Below are 22,064 nucleotides of genomic sequence, written 5' to 3'. Positions count from 1 at the left end.
GGGGTTAAACCTCATCCTGGGTACGTTGGCGATGGGTTTTCAGATGAGTGAGTAGGAGTCACACTGCCCTTTGAGGGTGGTCAGGTAGGAGCACAACTGTGAATGGCCTGAACATCAAAAAAGGTGGGGAGAAAGAGAGAATCTCTCCTTTATTCCTGCCCCCCAGTTGGATGAGGGACATTCTACCCTCACTCTATCCTGCCCTTGACCTTGGATGTCTAATCATTAGTTCCTGGTTTGCAGGACTTGGAACTCAAACCAAACTGGAACACCAAGCTCTCCTGGAACTTATAGATAGTGGCCCAGAATGGGACTCCTCAGCCTCCACAGCCTCAAGCCAATCCCCATAGTACATGACTGTATTTACACCTATATCTGCCCATATCTGTATGGACACCTACATCTACACCTATACTGAGAGAGGGAGAGAACCTTAAAAAACACCTATGTAAAAATAAGAGCATTTCTCTTTCAAGAGAATTACAGTATCCTCATTACTTCTCTTATTCAAATGTCACATTTAGATAATTTTAATCTTTACAGAGTCCATTATTTTGAAGTTTTAAAAAGTGTTCTTATGAATATAATGATGTATTAGATAATGTTGCTTGTTTTATGGTCATATTAATATTAGTGGAACTTTTACGGTAACAATAAATCTACAACAATGTTGTCTCTATAATTTGTAATCTACCACATCAGATATGTATTCACTATTTATTCCAAAACATTGTGTATGCTTTCTCTATGCAAATCATTGTGCTGGACTTAATGAGAAGATAAAACCACCCTGCTGACCTTTCCAGTCAAAAGGATAGAAATATTTTCCAGGTACATCCATTTTCCTACAAATGACTTGAGTTTGTCCTTCTTTATATCCGAATAGTTGAGTGAAGTAAACCAGACACGGTAAGCTTAAATGCCAAATGGTATCCATCATTTGAGTGAGGCAAGGTACAAAGGCAGAGAATAAGGAAGGAAGGACAGGAGGAGACAGGGATGGGTCTCCTGTACCTGGGAGGGTCCAAGGGCCCAAGGTTGAGGGTGAGAGGGAAGGAAGGAGCTGGAATAAAAATGTGCTGCATACAGGAACTGAGAAAGCTCAGGGAATGTGCACATCATATGCTACACATGAGCTGAGATTAATATCAGTAAGGACGAAAGTGGGAGAAGGGGACTGAGAGGAGGAGGGAAGGCGGGGGAGGCTTAAACAGCAAACCAAGTGCATCCTGCACAGGCACCCGGTCTCCAGGTAGCTGCAAACGAGTGCACAGAAATCATGTGCTAATAACAAAGGATGCAGACTCCTAACAAATTGCAATGAGCTGTCGAAACGAGCTGCAATCCCACAATCTTGGGCCTCTGGTGGGCCGTGAGTTCTTGGTAAAGCATGCGATGACTGTATCCTCCACAGAGTTGACAAACTGAAAGTGTAAAAAGAAACACAATGAGTTCTAACACCTCAGATCACCACTAGGGAGCATCCGGAGGGTCACACGTGGGGCCAGGATGGAGTTGCTGCTGCTGCTGTCCAAGGTGGGCCGAGAACTTGCAGGCAGGTGCATCTCCTCACATGAAGGACTAGTCTGAAGAGAAACATTCAGGTCATATTGTACTTTTATCAGTGTGGTCAGAATAAAAGGCCCTGGGAGTTCTCTACACCTAAGAGCTCTGTTAGACCAAAACCCCTGGGATTAGAAGGCAAAGACAGAAAACCCAGTGCCTGCCCTGTTAGCGGTTGGGCTTGCACAAAGCACACTTTGCTAATAATTTTGTTGTTGATTAAAACACTATAAATGGTTAAAATACAGCTGCATGTACCATAGGAATCTATCAAAACCAGGCAGAAACAAAGAATGTATATTCCTAAATTAACTTGAAGGCATTGTAGGCTTTGGGAAGGAAAAAGAGCTGATTAAAAATAATCTCCTCCTATTAAATAAATGACTAACGGGGTTTTAAAAAGTTAATAAGTGACACCATTCCTTCAATTGCCATGCTTGTTCACTCTTACGGTAGCATTTTCTTCTCTCCTGTCTCACATGGTCCACCTACAGCTACTAGTGGTCAGATAGAAGCTGGCACTGGAAGACAAGGCCAGAGAGCCAAACATACAATTGTATTAAATTTGGAGCACTGTAGGCAAAGGAGGCAGCACTGGCACAAACAAAGGGATGTATTTTGGATTGCTTGGAATATAGGATGAGAGATTTGGTAGAAAAATAGGCAATATAGTCTCGGGACTATTCATAATGGATTTTATTTTGTGCTTCAAGATAAAATATGATTTCCTCTAAAAATTGAAAAATAAAATAAATTTTTGAGATGCTTTATACAAAAATGACTGCAATGTAGAAATAAATTTTTGGAAAATTTGGGCTGAGGTAGAGAAGTGCAGATTAAAAATAGTAATTATACAATTTATACCTGAAAATGCACAGGGTGAAGCCTGTAATAAAATAGAGAAAAAGAAACATCTTTGAGCACTTGTGATGATTTGTTATGAATTGGAGATATATTAAAGAAAAAGAGTTACTGTGATTTTTCAAATTTTTATGATTTGGTGTTGATATAATTGAAGAAAAATATAGCAAAAATAAGCTTTTGGAAAAGGAATAATGATTCTACATTAAAAAGTTTGGAGTTACCAGTGAAGTATATATAATTGGAAGCAATAAGTAATAGATATTTTAATTTTTTCATTAGATAAAAGTTTTAACAAACATTAATGATGTGTGTATTTGGAAGCTTCTTGTACTGTTAACTTTATGAGATAAAAAGCCATGTAGATCTTAGTAGTTTGCAGTAACTGAGGCTCTCAGCATGTACCCTCTCCCTTAAAGCTCCAGGAAGGTGACCTGCATGTGTTTCCTTGGTGTCAGAATTTCAGCAGAGCAAGCCAAAGCACACAAAGTGTTCTGAAGACAAGATGACACATTAAGGAGGAAGTCACGATTACCATGATTTGCCACCCTTTCCCTTGTATTTTAGGTGTCAAAATCACAAGACCAGCCCAGAGTCAGAAAGAAGTAAAGACATTTCAGTGATTGATGACCAAAATTATTGAAAAGCCACTTGGACACAGGGAAGGGAAGATTGTGTGGCCTGGGTTCATGTTGGATACATTCTCAAAGAAAACACAAGTTCTCTTGCTTTTGTTAGGGAGTCAAAAACAAAATAAAAACATTTTTTCATAATATGTGGATGTTTGACAGAACGAAGAAAACTGATTAAAAATAAAATGGTAAGATGGCTATTAGGACAACTATAGAGAATTATTTAAAGAATTGCAAATAAAATGAAAATTTTATCTTAGTATTTAATATTCTTCCACTAGTAATAACAAAAGGAAAACTTTTCAAGAAATATAAATATGCCTTTTGCAAACATATTTCATGTGCTCAAACTCAGTCTTCCCCAATGTCATGTGTGTTAGCTTCCTGTTGCTTTGAAGAAACATCTGAGGTAACACACTAAAAGGGCAAAGGTTTGTCTGGGTTCATGGTTTCTGAGGCTTCAGTCCATGGTGTTTGCCCCATTGCTTTGTGCCTGTGGTGGCACAGTACATCGTGGGGGGAGTGCACGGGCCAGGGGTGTCTGCACGCACAGTGACCAGCACACAAAGAGCAAGAGAGGAGACCAGGGCCCAGACTCAACCCAGGCACAGCCTCAGTGAACTGGCTTCCTGCCACTCTGTCCTGTCTTCCAAAAGTCCCCCACCTCCCAGCAGCACCACAGTCAGGGGTGAAGGCTTCAACCTTCCAGTCTTCCAGAGAAACCCAGCTTCCAAGCTACAGCACCCTGCCTGTTCATGGTGTGTCTCTCTTCTTTCTACCCCATTACAGTGTTGTGATAATCAACCTGCTTCATTTAACTATGGACAGTTTTCTGATGGAATTAATCATTTTTTTCTAATTATATAAGTTTCATATCAATAATTTTTCTCCTTTGTATCTAACTGAGTAGACTTTACATTTTAGATCAGTTTCAGGCTCATTGAAAAAATGAGTAGAACTTCTTGCCTACTCTCCCTTGTTGTTAATGCCTTGCATTAGCATGGTGTACTTACCACAATGGACGTACCAAAACAGACATAATATTGTTGATTGTAGACCATGGTCCAAAGTTGAGTTCACTTTGTGAATTTTGTTTTGGTTTTTTGAGACAGGGTCTTGACATGTATTCCAGGCTGGCCTTGAAGAAGGCTGGTCTTGAACTTCTGGTGATCCTTCTGCTTAAGCCTCTCAAGTGAGTGCTGGGATCACAGAGACGTGCAACCACCACAGCTACCTTTTGTTTGTTTGATAGTGTATGGTTTTTGACAAGCACATGGCATGTGTGTGCCATTAGTTTTACTGCCCTAAAACTCTCCTGTGTTCCCTATATATATCTTCCCCTTGGTCTTTCTAAGCTCCTGGCCAACCTCTGATCTTTTTATTACTGTATTTCTAAAGTTTTACCTTTTTCAGAATGTCATGCATTTGGAATCATAGAGTAAGTAGTCTTTCCAGTTTGGCTTTTTGCATGTTACACTTTGCAAAATGCATTTAAGGCTCTTCCATGTACTTTCACAATTTGATAGCCCATGCCCTTGTATCACTAGATAAATTATTTTGGAAAGATGTTCTGTAGCTCATCTGTTCACCTACTGACAAACCCCTTGGTTGCTTCCAAGTTTCAGCAATTATGAATAAAGATGTGTAAACCCTTATGCAGAGGTTTCTATGCAAACTGAGCTTTCAACTCATCAGAGCAGATATCAAGGACCTATTTCTAAGTCCCTTGTAGGAGTCCAATTAGCTTTGAAAGAAGTTGCGGGCTGCAGCTTCCTCCCCTGCATTTGTTGCTGTCCTTGTTGCAAACTTCTCCAGGGAAGTGAGCAGCTCAGGGTTTCAGTTTGTGATTCCTAAGGATGAACACTGCAGTCCAGCTTCTCATGCATCTTTTCCATCTGTCGTTCTCTGATGAAGTGTCTGCTTAGGTCTTTAGCCCATTATGTAATTGGGTTGTTTGTGCCTTTATTGCTTAATTTTAAAAGTCTTTTATACTTTTATTGGGTCTTTTATTAGGTTAATTTTTGCCAAATATTTCTCCCATTTTGTATCTTGCTTTAATTCTTTTAACAATACTGTTCACAGGACAAAGATTTAACTTTAATGAAATCTAACTTTTTTATCTTTCAAAGATTATGCTTCTGAAGTTGTGTCACAAACATCACCACCAAATTTAGCATTACAGGAATTTTTTTCATGTTATAATCTTGGAAACATATACTTTTCTGTTTTACATTTATTTATATAATCTATTTTAAGTTAAGTTTTAGAAACAAGGCTTTGAGCTGCATTTATTTCTGGCCTGTATTATGTTTTTTCAGCAGCACTTATTGAAAAAGCAATCCTTTTTCCTTTGAATTGCTGGTGCTTTATTGTCAAAGTGCTGGTGCCTCTCTTCCTGTGGCCCTGTTTAAGGGCTCTCTCTCCAGTCCACTCAATGATTTGCCCGTTCTTTGCTAATTATATTCTGTTGTGATTACTTCAGCTTTTCATAAATCTTGAGTTAGGCAGCATCAGTCTTCTGACTATTTTTAGTCAATGTTGTGTTGGCTATTTGGGGTCGGTCTCACTGTTGAGACAAAATACACAATACTCAAAGTTAAAGCGGAAATGGTTTATTTAGCTCATAGTTTGTGGAGGTCCATAATCAGTCCATAATCAGTTGGCTCCAAGGCAGAGTGGCAGATGGCAGAAGAGAAACAGTTCATGGCACCCACATGGTAGCAAAACCAACAGGGGAAGCTTAATAGCTTCTTTCTGTCCCATTTATCTTATGGAGACTACCAGGATTAGGGCGGGGCCAAACCAATCAGTGTACTGGTTGAGTGATCACATGCCCTTAATCCCAGCATCACACACTCTAGATTCAGCCACCTCTGAAAAAGCCACCTATGACCACATGAGGCTTTGGGAGGACATTTAAACCCAAACCATAACATTCCACTCCTGGGCCCCCAAAGACTCATGTAAATTCCTTAATGCAAAAGGTACTTAGTCCATCTCTAAGGGTTGCCAAAGTCCCAACAGTTTCAGCATTGCTGAGAAGTCCAAGTCCAAAGTCTCCTCTGAGATTTAAAGCAAATTCTTAGCTGCAACCCCCTGTATAAATGAATAGAAAGTTAAACACTTCCAGCATTCACTAGAACAAGAGAAACGCTACCATTCCAAAAGGTACAAATACAGAGATACCAAGGAATGGGACCCAGGAAATCCCATAATTCAGCAGGGTAAACATTAAATCCTGCAGTTCCACTTCCAACATCCCTAGCAATCTCTGGCAAGTTGTGAACTCCAATAGCCTTGGCTGGCTCTGCCTCTGCAGCACTGCCAGTAGTTGTAGCACCCATGACTTCTCTCTGGGGCCAGCTCTGCTCCCTCCTGGAAATTTTCCTCAGACAATCCACATTCCTTGCTTTTCCAAATTTCTAGGGTCTCTACTACATATTTCACTTCACACTGCCCTCCCAGGAACATACTGCCTGGCCTCCCAAGCCTTCTGTAGTATAGGTGAAGCCTTTCTGATCCCACAGCTCTTGCATTCTGCATGTGCCTAAAACCAGCATCACCTGGATGACCCCAGGGTCTGCTGCCAGCTGGAGCAGTAGTAGTCAGGCTTCTCTCTCTTGACTGTAAGGGTTGAGTTCCTGGGTTGCTGAGCACTCTGAACCCAATTCCAAGGAACAACTTCCCTGGGTTGCTTCCATTCTGGAATGTGGTGCTCTGGGGCTTTCTTCTCAAAGTCAGGTCTTTTACTTTTCCAATTTTGAGGCTGCAAAGCATGGACTCCTGCTGCTTCTTATGATGCCCTCAGGCCATCTTTTCTATTCTGTTCCTTCTCAGCAATCAAGATCTCCTCTGCTCCATCTTTGAAGTCCACAGTTTTACGGGAACTTCTTTTCTTGCTAAACTTAAAATGTTTTAAATCATTCTGCTTGGCTCTTCACTCTTGATTCTCAACATACATCTAGCTAAAAGCCCCCAACAGCAGCCATGCCACTGCCGCAATATTAGACAACCTTGAAATATCTTCTGAACAATTAGTCTGCTGCCCTTAATGTGCCCTTAATCTCAATTTCAGGCAAAGTCTCTGGACATGAGCAAAATGCAGACAGACTTTCTGCCAAGCCACTACACACATGCTTTAGATTTTCAACAGCCAGTGCAGTCCTTCTTCCCAGTAGAAACATCCCAAGCCTTGTCTTTACTGGCTTTCTGGTTTTCTGAACTCTGACCAGAATCTCCCATAAAGTACAGCTTGAGGTGTTCCACCCAGCTCTACTTTTTCAGCCAGGATCTCTGAACCTTTCCAAATTCTTTCCCCAAGCCATTCCCCAAGGATCCTGAACCACATGGTCAGGTAGAGTCACAGCAATGACCCCACTTCTGGTACCAAATTTCTGTCTTAGTTACTTTCTCTCATTGCTGAAACTAAATACCCAACACCCAAAGTTAAAGGGAAAAGGGTTTATTTAGCTCAGTTTGTAGAGGTTTTAGTCTGTAATCAGCTGGCTCCAAGGCAGAGTGACACATGGCAGATGTCACAGATGAGAAACAGTTCATGGTGGTTAGGGCAATGCCAAATCAATCAATGTACTGATTTAGTAATGACATGCCCTTAATCCCAACATCACACACTCTAGATTTAGCCACCTCTGAAAAAACTGCCTATGAACACATAAGGCTAGGGGAGACATCTAGACCCAAACCATAGCAAGGTCTTTTGCTTTTTCATGCAAACATTAGAATCAGTTTCTTTACCTCCTCAAAATAATTTGATATTATTTTGCTTGACATGTTTTTGAACCACAGTGATAAATACTGATATCTTAACAATATTGGTTGTTCTTGTGTATGCATGTTTGTATTATTATTATTATTATTATTATTATTATTATTGATTTCTTTCTTCAGAGTTTTGTAGTTTTCCTCTTAGAGATTGTTTTCATGTTTTGTTAGATCGATACGTTTCATTTTTATGTAAACATAAATTGTGCTGGGTTTTAAATTACAAATTTCTGATTGTTTATTGCTAGTATTTAGAAAGTAATTATTGAATAGCAGCCTTGTGTCTGCTATAATTGATTATTAAATCTATGAGTGCTAAAGTGTTGGTAGTTAGTATTGACTCTTTGGAATTCTTTTTAATTTTCATTAAGGTTATTAGTACATTTTAGGTATACATTACAATGACATTCATCATTGGGAATTTGTACCTTTCCATGATTTATCTTGGTTCTCATTTTTTTTCCCATTCTCCTGTCCTCCCTTCAACCCCTCCACCCCACCCTATTTACAAAGACTTTGTTTTCATTTTTTTCTTTCCCTTCTTTCCTTTCCCCTACCTCTCCAGTTCCTCTTGCCCGTTAGACCTTTTCTTTCCTATTCCACATTATCTACAGGCATATGTACAACTGAAATAAACAGTTTTATACCTTTCTTCCAATCATGTCTATTTTATTTTCTTTTTCTTGCCTTATTTCCTTATTTCACTATGACGTCTAGTGTATTGCTGAAGGCATACTATCTTGCCTTCTCCTTCCTGTGTTGAGAAAAGATCTCATTTCACACATATTAGTATAGACTGAGCTTTTGCAAACTTTGTACTAATTTTTATACAGTTGAAAAAATTTCCCTCTATCCTTAGTTTGCTGAGAGATTTTATGATGAAGTGCTGAATTTTCTGTTGAATTTTTTTTCTGAGTATTGATATGATCATATGATTTTTCCTCTTTAACACTCTGTGTGCTTTTTGATATTTAAATATTAGATCAGGCTTTTATACTTGGAATAAATCTCATTGTTCATTTTGTATAATTATTTTTATATATTTTAAATGTTTCTTAAAATTTTTATGATTTTTTATCAATGTCCATGATGTATATTTCTAATAAATTTTCATTTTTTAATATTGGGATAATATTTGTCTCAAGGAATGATTTGGAAATTATGCCTTCTATTTTCTGGAAGAGACTACAGAGAGTCACATGACTTATTTATTTATTTATTTGGTACTGGGGATTGAACTCGGGTCCTTCTGCTTGCAAGGCAGGAAGCACAACCACTGAGCTAAATCCCCGGCCCAACACATGACTTATTTCTTAAATGCGTGTGAGAATTCATTAGTGCATTCATTTCAGTTTACTCTCTGCTTTCACATGTTATCAATTAACTTTCTTTAATGGACATAAGTCCACTTATGTTACCTGTTTATTTTTGTTTGTGCTTTTCCACAATGTGTTTCAATAAATTGGCCCCCTTTACAAGGTTATCAATTCGGTAAAATCATGCATATTATCACTTTAACGTCCTGTGAATGTGACCAGGAATGTAGCTCAGTGGTGCCATGCCTGTCTGGCAAGTGCAAGGTCTTGAGTTCAATTTCCAGTACCAGAAAAAAAAATCCTGTGAATGGCTGGGATCTACAGCTGTATCCCATTTTCATTTCTGATATCTTTATTTTTACTTTCTTCTTTTTTTCCCATTAGCATGGATAGGGTTTTCTCCATTATATTGATTGTTTCAAAGAACCAATTTTTGGTTTTCTTAATTTTCTCTATTGGCTTTCTATTTTCAACTTTATTTATATGTTAATTATGGATCTCTTTTCCTTACTTTTGCACTTAATTTGTTATTAATTTTCTAGTCTCCTAAGGCATAAACTTAGATTATAAATTTTACATTTTCTTTATTTTTTTATATTTTCCTCATTTTCTAAAATGTGCATTCAGTGCTATACATTTCCCTCCTAATGCTTTTGTGGCATTTCACAAATATCAGTAAGTTCAATTTTTACTTAGTTCAAAATAGTATTAAATTTCTTTTGAGATTTTTTCTTTTCTTACATCTTAGGGTGTTCTTTAATATCCAAGTCTTATACAATTTTCCAGGCATGTTTCTGTTTCTAATTTCTATTTTAATTATATTATGTTCTGACCACAAACTTTGCATGATTCCTATCATGTAAAATTTGTTAAGGTGTGTTTTGTGGCCCAGAACTTCCTCTATCTTGTTGAGTGTTCTATGTGAGCTGCAGATGTTTTCAAATGCTCCTGTTCTTAGATTGAGCATTATATAAATGCCAATTATCCTTTATTGATGGTATTGTTTTGTATAACTATGTTTTTACTGGTTTTTTTACCTGCAATGTCCATTGATTTCTGAGAAAGCTATGATATGTATTCAACTCCAATGGCATGATACAATCTAGTTTAAAATATAATTCTGGCTTCTCTGAAAATATGATGGAATAATGTACACTATGTAATTATGAAGATAAAGAAATTTTGGTAATGGAGTAAAGGAACCCTCATGTCTACACATCTAGATCTGTGTAGTGTTACAGAGAATTTAGAATGTAGACTGGATGTACAAGGTAGAATGATGTAGAATGTAGTTGGATAAATTTTGGAATTAATGCTGACAGGACTTGCTCATGGATTTGGTGTGAAATTAAGGGAGAGAAAAGAATAAAATATACTATTATACTTTTGTGTAAGTAATTACTGTCATTCCACAAAATAAGAAGGTTAGATAAGTAGTAGTTTCACAGAAAAGAGTATAATTAAGAGGCCTGCTTATGGTGCATCTCTCAAACATACTATTTTCAGCTGTGAGGCCCCTAAGCAGCAGGAGGAGCCAGACAAGGCCAGAGCACTTGCCTCTGAGGCCTGGGTCTCATGGAGTTTAGAAAGAGAACAGAAGAGTCAGAAACAGGGCAGGAGTTTGGAAGCAAGGACTATGTGGCAAAATTAACCTAGAGAAGAATTATTTTAGGAAAGTCATGAAGCAGATAAAAGTACTTCAAGGGGTGAAACCATTTATCTTAATTGCTCTTGGATCTATTTTGGGCCTTGGTCTCTCCTATTTGGATTTTTTCTCTTCTGTTATAGAACAGAGTGGCTGCCTCTCCCATTCACGGGCCACAGCCTGGACCCTCAGTGTGCCAATGCAGTCTCCAGTGGAGATGGCCTCATTATATGGAGAGGTGACTGAGTCGAAACTGGTGTTCAAGGTGTGGCCCTGAGGCAGTGAAACAAATGGAGATGTCAAAGGGGAGAGACACCAAGTGCACAGGACACAGGAACCCTGCCTGGAGAGGAGCAGCAGAGGGCAGCCACCTGGCAGCCTCCTACAACTCCGAGGAAACAAACTCATGGACACCTTGGACCATGAGAAAATAAGTTTGTGCTTCTTAAGCCACCAACCATGTATGTGATGGTTGTTCAGGGTAACCCAGGGCAATTAATACACACATGTGTACTGATCCAGTGTAAGTAGCTGTTATTTATAACTATTCCTCAACTTTATTATTTCTGCCAATAAATAGTGGTGAAAAACCAGTTGCCAGCCCCTCTGGGACATGTGGAATAATGAATAAGTCAGAAGATGAAAGGTCCAGAGACTTAAATAATTACATTTAGAGAAACATAATAATGTTAGACAAATGCCCAAGTCATGTGCAGTCACCAACTATTGAACAAACACCTGGTCATTAAAGTAGTGAAAGAAAGAAGATCTGCCGGAATAATGTGTGGAAAAATCTCCCAAAAGGTCAGTTAGCAATGGAGGGAAAGAGAGCACTGGGGAAAGCCAATTAGCCATCAACAGAGTTTGGTAAAATTTAACATTTTATGATCATGCATTTGAAAGTTTAACTTGAAGTGAAGATTTATCTTACAAGTGTTGCCAGAAATGTGTACCAAAGATAGTGGCACTCAATTTATTAATTTAAGTATAAAATTTTACTATCACCTAATTGATGCATATCACCTATTTAATGCATTAAATATAAAGTAAATACTTTTCTCTAATGTTTTTAATTTTTTGATGAATTCTTATCAAAATTTTACTATAATAATTGTGTTTTGTTTATAAGTGAGCTTGTTCCAAATAACCTTTTAAAAGGGCTAATTATTTTATCAGTAGCAAAATGTGCTCTGTATCTGTGAATTTGCACCCACTTCTCTCTGGATGTTTATCCATGCATTAAATATTTAGAAACACAGGGCTACTGGAGATACCATAGAGAAAATTAATAAAAATTACTTTAAACAATTATTTTATGTATATACATTAGTTTAAACATGTATATACATGAGTGTATATATATATGTATGTCTTTAAATAAACATGGTTTTTATTATAAACAAATATTTTTATTACTTCAACTCTATTGGAAATCCCAGGCTAATATGAGATAATGAAAGATTACTTATGTTATTTTACAATTACTGAATCTGATGCCATTGTTAAGCATAGTAGTTTCTTCCTAAGGTTTTTGGGCAAGTACTATATACCATAATTCAAAAGTTAACATTTAACATAAGCTAATTTTTCTCTATTTTAATATTGATGATGCCTAATATCTATCAAACTGTATAATAATTTGTCTAAGATCATTAAACTCAGAAATTTTATAAGCATACATTTAAATTGCTTCAAAATGCTTTTCTGACATAAACTTTCAAATATACTTTTAAAATTTCTATGAAAAATATTTTTACTCTTATAATTATTCTTTATCCTCTACACAATTTTTAATGAAACTACCAGTGAGTTTGATTCCAAGAGGCACTGTTATTTTTATGGAATGTAGAAAAAATACTTTCAAAGCATGCATGCAGTGAGATTGTGGCATACCATCCCTTACAAAACTGTCTTCATTTTACAGATGCTTAAATGTGAAAAATTGAGTTCTACAATTGATATCTGTATTTATTCTCTTTACTAACAAATGATGAGATGATAGATATCCAGAGCTTTAGAAAAAAGTTTAATTTTTATTAACTTTTAAGAGTATGTTATTATATATGTTAATGTTATTAATTAAGAGTATGTTATAATAATCCTTAAGAAGTGATGTACACAGCATCATATTTACAACAATGGGAGCTTTTCAAAAAACAAATTTGGAGAATGTTCTTCGTAACTACTTTATGGAAAATTTTATCTCTCATGGAGAAATTTTGTATTTAATACATACTTCATGCTGTATTTATGATTTGGAGAATATAGAATTAGTCACTTAGTAAAAATTACTGGTATTCAGAATGAATGCTAAGTGGAAAATTAAGACTTTCAGCCTGATGATTTATTTGGGTTTAATCCCTGAGTTTTACATTTTATTATACACATTGATGAATGACATCATCTAATTTTTCGATCCTAACTTCCACTTTAATTAAAACTATGTCCTAAAAAAGAATATCTTTGAATATTTTAAAATTTTAATTACTAAAGGTCTAAAATTTCTTTGTGGTTGATTGAAAAAAAAAAAACAGTATTTGTTTTTTTGGGTTTTTTTTTTCTTGGTACCGGGGATTGAACTCGGGTCATTGCGCTTGTGCAGCAGGCAGCAAAACCGCTGAGCTAAATCCCTGGCCCAAAAAACTATATTTCTAATGTTATTTTCTGTCTGGCAAGTAGTGAATCATTGAATAATCTAGTCATAGCTAATTTGCAGAGTGAAAATGGAAATTGAAGAAGACATGGAATAAAAAAGTAGTATTTGATCATCTGTCTTCATGTCAGAAAGTCATTTTTTCCACCCAAGCTCCCTTCTTGGCATCTGTGCTGCAGTTAAATATATTATAGATATAAAAGTACACTAATGTTTACATCTCCAAGGGTTCCAGGGAAACAATAAAAGGAGATTTTTGTCTTCATGTAGAATTCCTTTTATATCCTTAATAAATCTGTAGTCTGGAAGGAAGCACAGTTAATATTTTTGAACTAATTTTTCAAATAATATACTCTCTTATTCTTGAAGGCAAACTAAGAAAGTCAGAGAAGATTGAATACCCACTTTTCTTAGTGCTAACTTTTCCACTAACACACGCACTAAGTATATAAAAATTAATAAAAATGCTCAAGTAGAATAACATTCAAATTAAATAGAAATCCAGCTGAATAGAATTCCTTCTTCAGATTTACCAAAAATTCTAATGGAATGGAAATTTCTCCAAATGTTTCCAATAGAATAGAAAAAAATATCTCCACAATATATGTATGTTATATTCCTTTCACTCAATTTCTGCTCCTAGTCTTCCAGAAAATTCACTAGTAATACTGGCATTCCATTTCCTAGTAACAATTAAGTTTACTGGAAAGAGAAGGAGATAGATAGATAGATAGATAGATAGATAGATAGATATACAGATAATAGATGACAAATGATGATGATCATGATCATGATCATGAAGACAGACAGAGGCACAAAAGCAGTCATTAAACTATCTTAACATAGTCATGAAATATTTGAGCAGCTCGCATGACTCTCAAGTGCATTTATTTAAACACTGGTTTGTATCTGTACAGGAAAGAAAAAGAACAGCATCTCCCTAACACAGGAAGTGAAGAGTTAGGCAGTGACTGGAGTATATACAGATCAGAGAAGATGGACCAGTCTTATCAGGCCGGAGTCTTTTCCCATTATTACCAGCTAAGAAACATAAATGAATACAACAAACATTAACATGAAGACCTACAAAACATTCAGTTATCTTCCTGCCATATAATTATTGTCTATCTAAATACTGAAAAATGATTTTATTTACATTTTACGAAAGAAATTTTAGCCATCAAGGGAATTATTAAAAATAAATCTATCACATAAGTTAAGTCATGAGCATTGACTTTACCTGGTTAGCATTATCTAAACTCTCAGTAAAGCTGGTAGAAGTGCACTTAACTGTGCAGTGACAGCCCATCTTTACATTATACAGCAAAATTAAGATACCTTTCTCCAGTTATTTGGTCATATATGAGCTCCTTGGTCAAATATTTAAACGTGTGCACACACACACACACACACACTTTGCTTAAATAATTGATTTTTGACCATCCTATTTGTAGGCCATTTTCTCTAATAGGCATGCAAATTTGTTTCTAATGAAAGGAAATATCTCTACTTAAAAGAATAAACAATACTAATAACATAGATAGCTTACTAGACACATAATATATAAATTCTGCATATAATTTAACTGAGATTTTCTCTGGAAGAACCACCAAGATGGCCAATGGTCAAAACTTGTCTCAGACAGAAACAAAATTTCTTCAGTTCTTAGCAATATAGATGGAGACAAATTTTGTACAAATGGATTCTTTTGGTTGGAGCAACGGGATATTTCAAAGGGAATTTCTTGCAGTTTTTAGTTAATTTGTTAGCTACTGTTTGTCCCATCTCTTCCAATTCCTTATTCCAAGTTTCTGTAGGACAGAATCTGTGGAAGGTGCCACAGGCACATGCTGCTACTTTGATATATTTTTAGGAGACAAGTGTTTTCCAGGCAAGGTTCGGAGTTATTTGGTACTGAAAACAATGTTAAGATTTATAAATCAGAAAATGAGGCGCCACTCTGCACCCTTAAGAGTATCCCAACCATAAATAAAGAAAACGCCAAGCATTTGGAAGGATGCAGAACAACTGTAACTCTTATCTCCTGCTAGTGAAGGTGTAAAATGCTACAACCTCCCTGCGAAAAGTAAAATGCATGCATCCCACTACCCAAGAATTCAATTCATCCAGAGTAAGGAAAATCAAGGTTTCTCATAAGGCATTCTATGCGGAGAATGTTCACAGAAAACCTGTTCACTGTGGACCAAAACTATACCCAGCAGGACCGTGAATCACCTTCCACTGGTCACAAAAGAACAGCGCGCAGAGACCCGACCCGGCAAGGCCCGCGCGCCACACTGAACGCACGGCGCAGCGCGGGGAGGGGCAGAGCCGCCCGCAGGACCGGAAGCCCGGGAGGGGGCCCGCTGAACCGGAAGCATCGCAGGGCATGCTGGGGGTTCAGGGCGGCCTCGGCACAGCAGAGGCGTGGCTGCCGGGAGCGCGTTTGCTAGCGAGCACCACGTGGCTCGCGCAGGGTTTGCGAATCTCTTTGCGCTCGTGGTAGCTCAAGGTCAGGTGACTCAAGCAGGGCAAGGACGGCGAGCCTTGGTCCCCAGCGGCTTGTCGGGCTTCGCTGCCGCAGTGGGGGAATGGGAGGAAACGATGCTTTGAGGAAAAGCCAAGCGACCGTCCGCGCAGACTCCACGCGGAGCGGCCGTCAGAGGCACCGAGCGGCCGGCCGAGGCCCGGGCGGCGCGGAGCCAGCAGCGCCACACCTGGCGCCAGCCACACTCCCCTCGGTCTGGGGGGGGGGGCAAATTCTCCTCCGCAGCGGGGCCCGAGACCGCTATCCTCTCTTTGAAAGATGACATTTGCGTGGCTGGGTCGCTGATGTGACCCGCGTCTTAGCCCAGATGCTGGCAGCTCAGGGAAGGCTTCCTGCCGGTGTGACCCACAGTAGCGTCCGGCTGGGTGACACCCGCCCCACCGCACCTCATTTTGGTCATTCGCACAGATCCGCACTGCCTGGAAGGTTGTGATTGGTTTATATTGTATCCATTTCACCGCTCCCTCTGTAAACTTGAAGCTGAAAGCTTTAACTCTTTGGATCACTTCTGTGTTCCCGGAAATCACAGCAGTGACCGGGACGGGCCAGGACAGACTACTAGACAGCTGGTCCACAGTAAACCACTTCGCATGCATAAAGAAATCATTGAACTCTCACATGTGCTGACGCTTTCAGAAGCATGAGATGATGCAAACTGAGAGTTCTGATGAAAATCAGAACGAATCTGGAAGGAACTTCGGCAGGCTGCATAACGGCCCTGAAGGCGTGCGGTCCTATTCTTCAGAACTGATGTACAGGTAGGTGGTAAGGGAAACTTGGCAAAGGTGTTAAGTTAAGCATCTCGGGATGGACAGGTTATCCTGGACACCTGAGTGTGTCCAGTGTAATCATGGGATGCTCACAAAAGGGAGGAGATCAGAAAAAGACCCGGGTGCTGTGGTGGAAGAAGGAGCAGAGCAGTTCAGATGTCATTCGGAAGATGCCGTACTGCAGCTTGGAGACGAGGGACAAGGCCAGAAGCCAAGGAGTGAAGGAGGCGTCTAGACGCTGGAAAGCACACAGATTCTGCCCTGAGGTGTCCCTGAAGGCACTGCCCTATGTGCCCATGTTAAGATTTCTGACCACCAGAACTAGAAGAAGATAAATGTTTAAGTGACCCAGTTTGTGATTTGTTACGGTAGTAATAAAGAAATTTCTACAGTAGGTGAGGGATGAGGATGAAGGGATTGAATCCATGGACTCTACACATCAGAAGGCATCCTTTGATGAAAAACTTGATTTGTCATATATTTATAATGCAGTTACTATATTGTATAAACAGTTACTATTGTATAAACTAAATGCATGTGTGTACGCATATGCATATTTTATAGCTGTACTATAGAATAATTCTTAGAAGAAAATGAAATGATAATTGTAATAAGCACATATTTGTGTATGATCTGATATTTTCAAAGTAAAGAATTATTTTCTGCCTTGGATTTCCATCTTTATTTATTATTCCTTAAACTACACCTCATTCTCTTTCAGAAAAACAAACATTCTCCAAGTGGAGTGCTCTAAAGCTGTATCACAATGGACTAAGTCCAAGTCCCAGCATGGTTGTGGGAAGCAGAATCTTGCTGCTCAGAACATGTTTATGTGTTTACTATTGAAGTTGTGGCTCCTAAATCAACCACATCAGCAGCTCTGAACCCTTACTGGAAATTCAAAATCTTACTCCAACCACCCTGTGGGATTAAAACTCACATTGTAATTACCCCAAGCAATTTGAATGGACATTAAATTATGAAAAAGATTGATTTGATTCAGTCAGTCAAATTTTGATTTACGAAAAAGAACTTATTTTCTAAGAAATGAAAACCTGGTGTTAGGGCAAGAATTCAAATCCCACAGTATTTCACCAGAAGATCCTTTTGCTGTGGTCTTTCTTGTTTCTTTTTCTGTGTCTTCTTTTTCTTCCGAAGTCCTAATAATACTATTTTTAATTATGTCATTTTCAGAATTGACTTACATCTTTAAGTCAGGGACCCTCACTGCTCAAGTCAGTGTTACCAGCATGGTATTTCCACACTCGGTACATTCACAGCTCACGCTGCACACATGAAGGGCTGGCTGTGAGACCGCACCAGGGCTCAGGGAGGGTGGGGTCGTGCTGTTCTGTAACTGAGCCACACACATTGTCTTCCTGGAGCAGCAGTGGACTCAGTTTCACATCTGGGAGCCTTCCAACTTGTGAGCTGGGGTTCCACATGGTCTTTATCTCAAGTCATAGAGGAAGAATCCACAGTAGAAGGAGTCCAAAAAGCTGAGGACATGGACAAGGTCCTAAGCGTTAGGAAAGATTCCACCAAAACATTCACCCATGTAGAAGTGAGACCACATGGGATGTGGCTGATTGGCTGAGTGTATTGAGTGAATTGAAGAACACTGCCAATTTTGCTGATTTAAAATAATTACCACAGGAAAAAATTGCAGAAGAATTTCTTATGTTGTTTTGCAAAATATTACATAAAATCTCTAAATTTTTCATTTATAGCAGGTGATTCCTATGCTGAAGAAAAAAATCAGAAATAGAGCTGTTTTGGGGATACTGGAAATCTAACTCATTAGGAGTCCATCTAAGTAGCATCCTGTCCTCTACTGATTATAAATCAACAGGGGTCAGAAATTAAAAATTTATTCAGAACACGGAATTAAAAGATATAATCATTTAAAAAGAGGATTGGAAAATGGATTTATAAGAAGGAAACCACTTTTTATTATCCTGTCTGTGCCTTTTTATGTATTAACAAAATATACAAATATTCTTCAGGAATGATTTATTTATTTGAAGCACATAAAATCTTATTTATAGTACTATAATTCACTAGTATCAGAAATTCTATGGAAATCTTAAAAGAACAAGCATGCGCTTTTTACAGTTTGCAGTCCCCACAACTAATTATCTTTTTCATACTCTACAGTTTCTGTCCTAACACTTCAAATTTGTCACTTAAACATACACTACATGGTGTCATTCCTTGTGGGTAACAGTGAAAGTAATCACAAATTTCCAAGAGATATATTCAGAATATGTCATTATTTTCTTCATTGCTTAATGCACTGGGATAAAAGGCATTATATGTAAAATTGAAAAAATAAAGAGATGTATCTCAAGTAAATTATTCATTTTTTCAACGAAATGAAACAAAAACAAAAACAACTAGATTGATTAGGAAACCTTGATTTTTCTACATTTTGATTGAGAAATTAAAGGCAAGTGATTTAAAATCAACAGTTATATAAGAGTAGAATCATATTTCAGGTGGCATTAATATGGATAGAAACCAGATTATGAAATATGATAATCCAAGTCAAAGATGAATAATGATTGACAGGTTACAGAAAAGTCAGAAAATGTATCGCTATTTTGAGCAAAATTGTTGCATAGATTATAGAGCACATGTTAAAAATAGCAATAAATTCTAAGACAGACCAGGTGCAATGTGAGATACAACTGGCTATGTCAGTAAAACCAGCCTTCACTCCGTGTCCTACTGAGTAATGAATGCACTGCCTTACCTCCTGATAAGACATGGACTTACTCGATGTAGAATACACCCGATAGCTGTGTCAAGACACTGATGCCAGTGAATTTCCAAAAGCCTTTGTTTCTTTCTCTGTTAAAAGGGGGAGTGATATTGATTCACCCCAGAAATAAAATGGAATTGATCTAGTAACATTTAAATAACAGTGCATCAAACCGAGTATAAGTGTCATCTGAGTGTAATGAGAAAGAATGACCACCTCGAATTCTCATGTTATAGCTGCATGAATACAACAAAGTCACCGGAATCATAAACATATAAAATATGCATAGGTCAATATTTAACTCATAGGACAAGCAAAACATCATCAATCTGTTTATTGAGATCTTTTGGTACTGAATGTTTCATTCAAGCATAGACTCCTTATTCTTTGCTAACAACAGCTGACACATCTAAAATAAGATCTGTCACCATTGGAATCAATATACAATATTGCCATGTAAACAGGATATGATAGAAAAACATGGTGAATGTTTAAAATTTAAAAACGACTGTAGTAAAAGGCATATTGCCATGATTTCCCCTCAAGAAACTGTCCCTTGCCCTTCAACACACTTATCCCATCGTTCTTGCCATTTCTGAAGCAGCTCTGGAAGTCAAATGTTTGTCCTTAGTTGTGCTATGGGGCTGCCTTCATGTCCTGAGTGGATTACAAACAGATGGATGAGGACACATTGTAATGTTCCACAAGTCTGCCTCTCTGCTGCGTGGCTTTGCATAGCAGCACTCGTTGTACTTTTGAGCGAAACTAGAAAGGACGCTCCTGGGAGAGGGCTTTCAGAACTGCTTCAGAAAGTGGCAAGAATAATGGGCTAAGTGTGTTCACTTCCAGGGAGAGGATTCTGATGGGCAGTAACTGCCCCTGTCTTTTACTTTAATCATTTTTAAAAAGTTAAACATTTACTGTACATTTAATTTTACCTTGTATGATAAGAATGACATAATTTCACCCATCCATAGTAATCATTAAGGTAAATAATAAAATCAGTTAATATGATGTATGAATTACATTTTGAAAATATATTTACCTGTTACACATCCCAGGCTAAAAGCAAATCCCAGGTTCTACCTGCAGTCTAGGGGAGAGGATCACTGGAGCACACACCCCAGGGCGGCCACTGCGTTTTACCAGAGGACGCGAATCTCCTGGAAAGTGAGGCGCGGAATCTGGGAGGAGCAGTGTGTGTGGGTGTAGCCCTGAAGAACTACATTGGCATGCATCCTGATGGTAAACCCGAGCTCAGCGCTTGCCACAGGGCTCTGTGTGTGTGTGTGTGTGTGTGTGTGTGTGTGTGTGTGTGCGCACTCATGCGCATGTCTATATTGGGATGTGTGCATTCATCCAAACATCATTTCATGTAAGCTCTTCTACAATTTGGGCAGTCAGGCCACCGTACTGAAGTCACCTCTGAATTAGTATAAGATGAGAGGTTCAGATTTTGTTTTGTTCTCACTTAGCAGAGCCCTGTGTCCTGACCAAATATCAGGAGCTTCCCTCAGAGACCACAAACTTGTTTGCCTGGTGGAACTTTCTGATGGTGACTGCAGGAGCAACCCTGAAGGGTGATGCAGATTTCCCTGCATCAGCACGTGGCAAGTGCCCGGCAGTCACTTAAAGACACGTGTGGCCACTTTAAGTTTGTTGTACTTATGTGGTGCCAAGAGTCTTAGGAAGGAAACTAGTGAAAAAGATTAAGGTGGGCCGGGGATTTAGCTCAGTGGTTTTGCCACCTGTTGTGCAAGTGCAAGGACCTGAGTTCGATCCTCAGTACTAAAAAAAAAAAAAAAAAAAAAAAAAATCAAGGTTTGGAATATCAGGGTTTCAATACTGACATAAATGTAAATTCGTGTTGAGAAATTCTTGGATGTACAATGTTATAAATGACGGCTGCTAGCTGAGTGTGTTAAGAAGCAGTATATCAAAAAAATTATGAATTATCACAAAAGACTCATACTGGTGATTCTCATCAAATTATTTCTTATACTTCCTCTAAGTCAAAAAGACAAACACAAACTTTCCAATTTGAAAATAAGCAAGGACAGCTTTTTAAACTAAAGTGACCTAAATCCAATGCGTAATACATAATTATCTCTAAAATATATTATTCTTGAAACTTTTGATTTCTAAAAATGCATGATAATCAAAGCATCCAGAGCAGTTCACCTAATACTTTGATGGTAGACGATTATCTCCTAAGCTCTGCTTTCTTTGTGGTTAAGTTCTTGGCTGAAGGGTCCACCAAATCTGAATGATCATAATAATAATATTAATGAATTCAAAATAGGATAATAGTATGTTTACATTAATGATTACTGGTTTAAAATAAAAACAGGTTCCAAAAGTACAGTGAGGAGATGTGTGCCCAGATAACATTGGTAAGTGCACGCCAGCCCTCAGCCACTTCATCTTCCACAAAAGAGCCAAACACCCTCACTGGAGGAAAGATAGCCTCTTTAATAAATGGTGCTGGACAAATTGGGTTTCAACTTCCCAAAGATTAGAGGTAGACCCA

Source organism: Heterocephalus glaber, unplaced genomic scaffold (genome assembly GCF_053883595.1).
Source record: "Heterocephalus glaber isolate CG9 unplaced genomic scaffold, H.glaber_assembly_v1.0 deba00001737, whole genome shotgun sequence".
Taxonomy (NCBI): Eukaryota; Metazoa; Chordata; class Mammalia; order Rodentia; family Bathyergidae; genus Heterocephalus; species Heterocephalus glaber.
Note: the sequence above shows the minus strand (reverse complement) of the source record.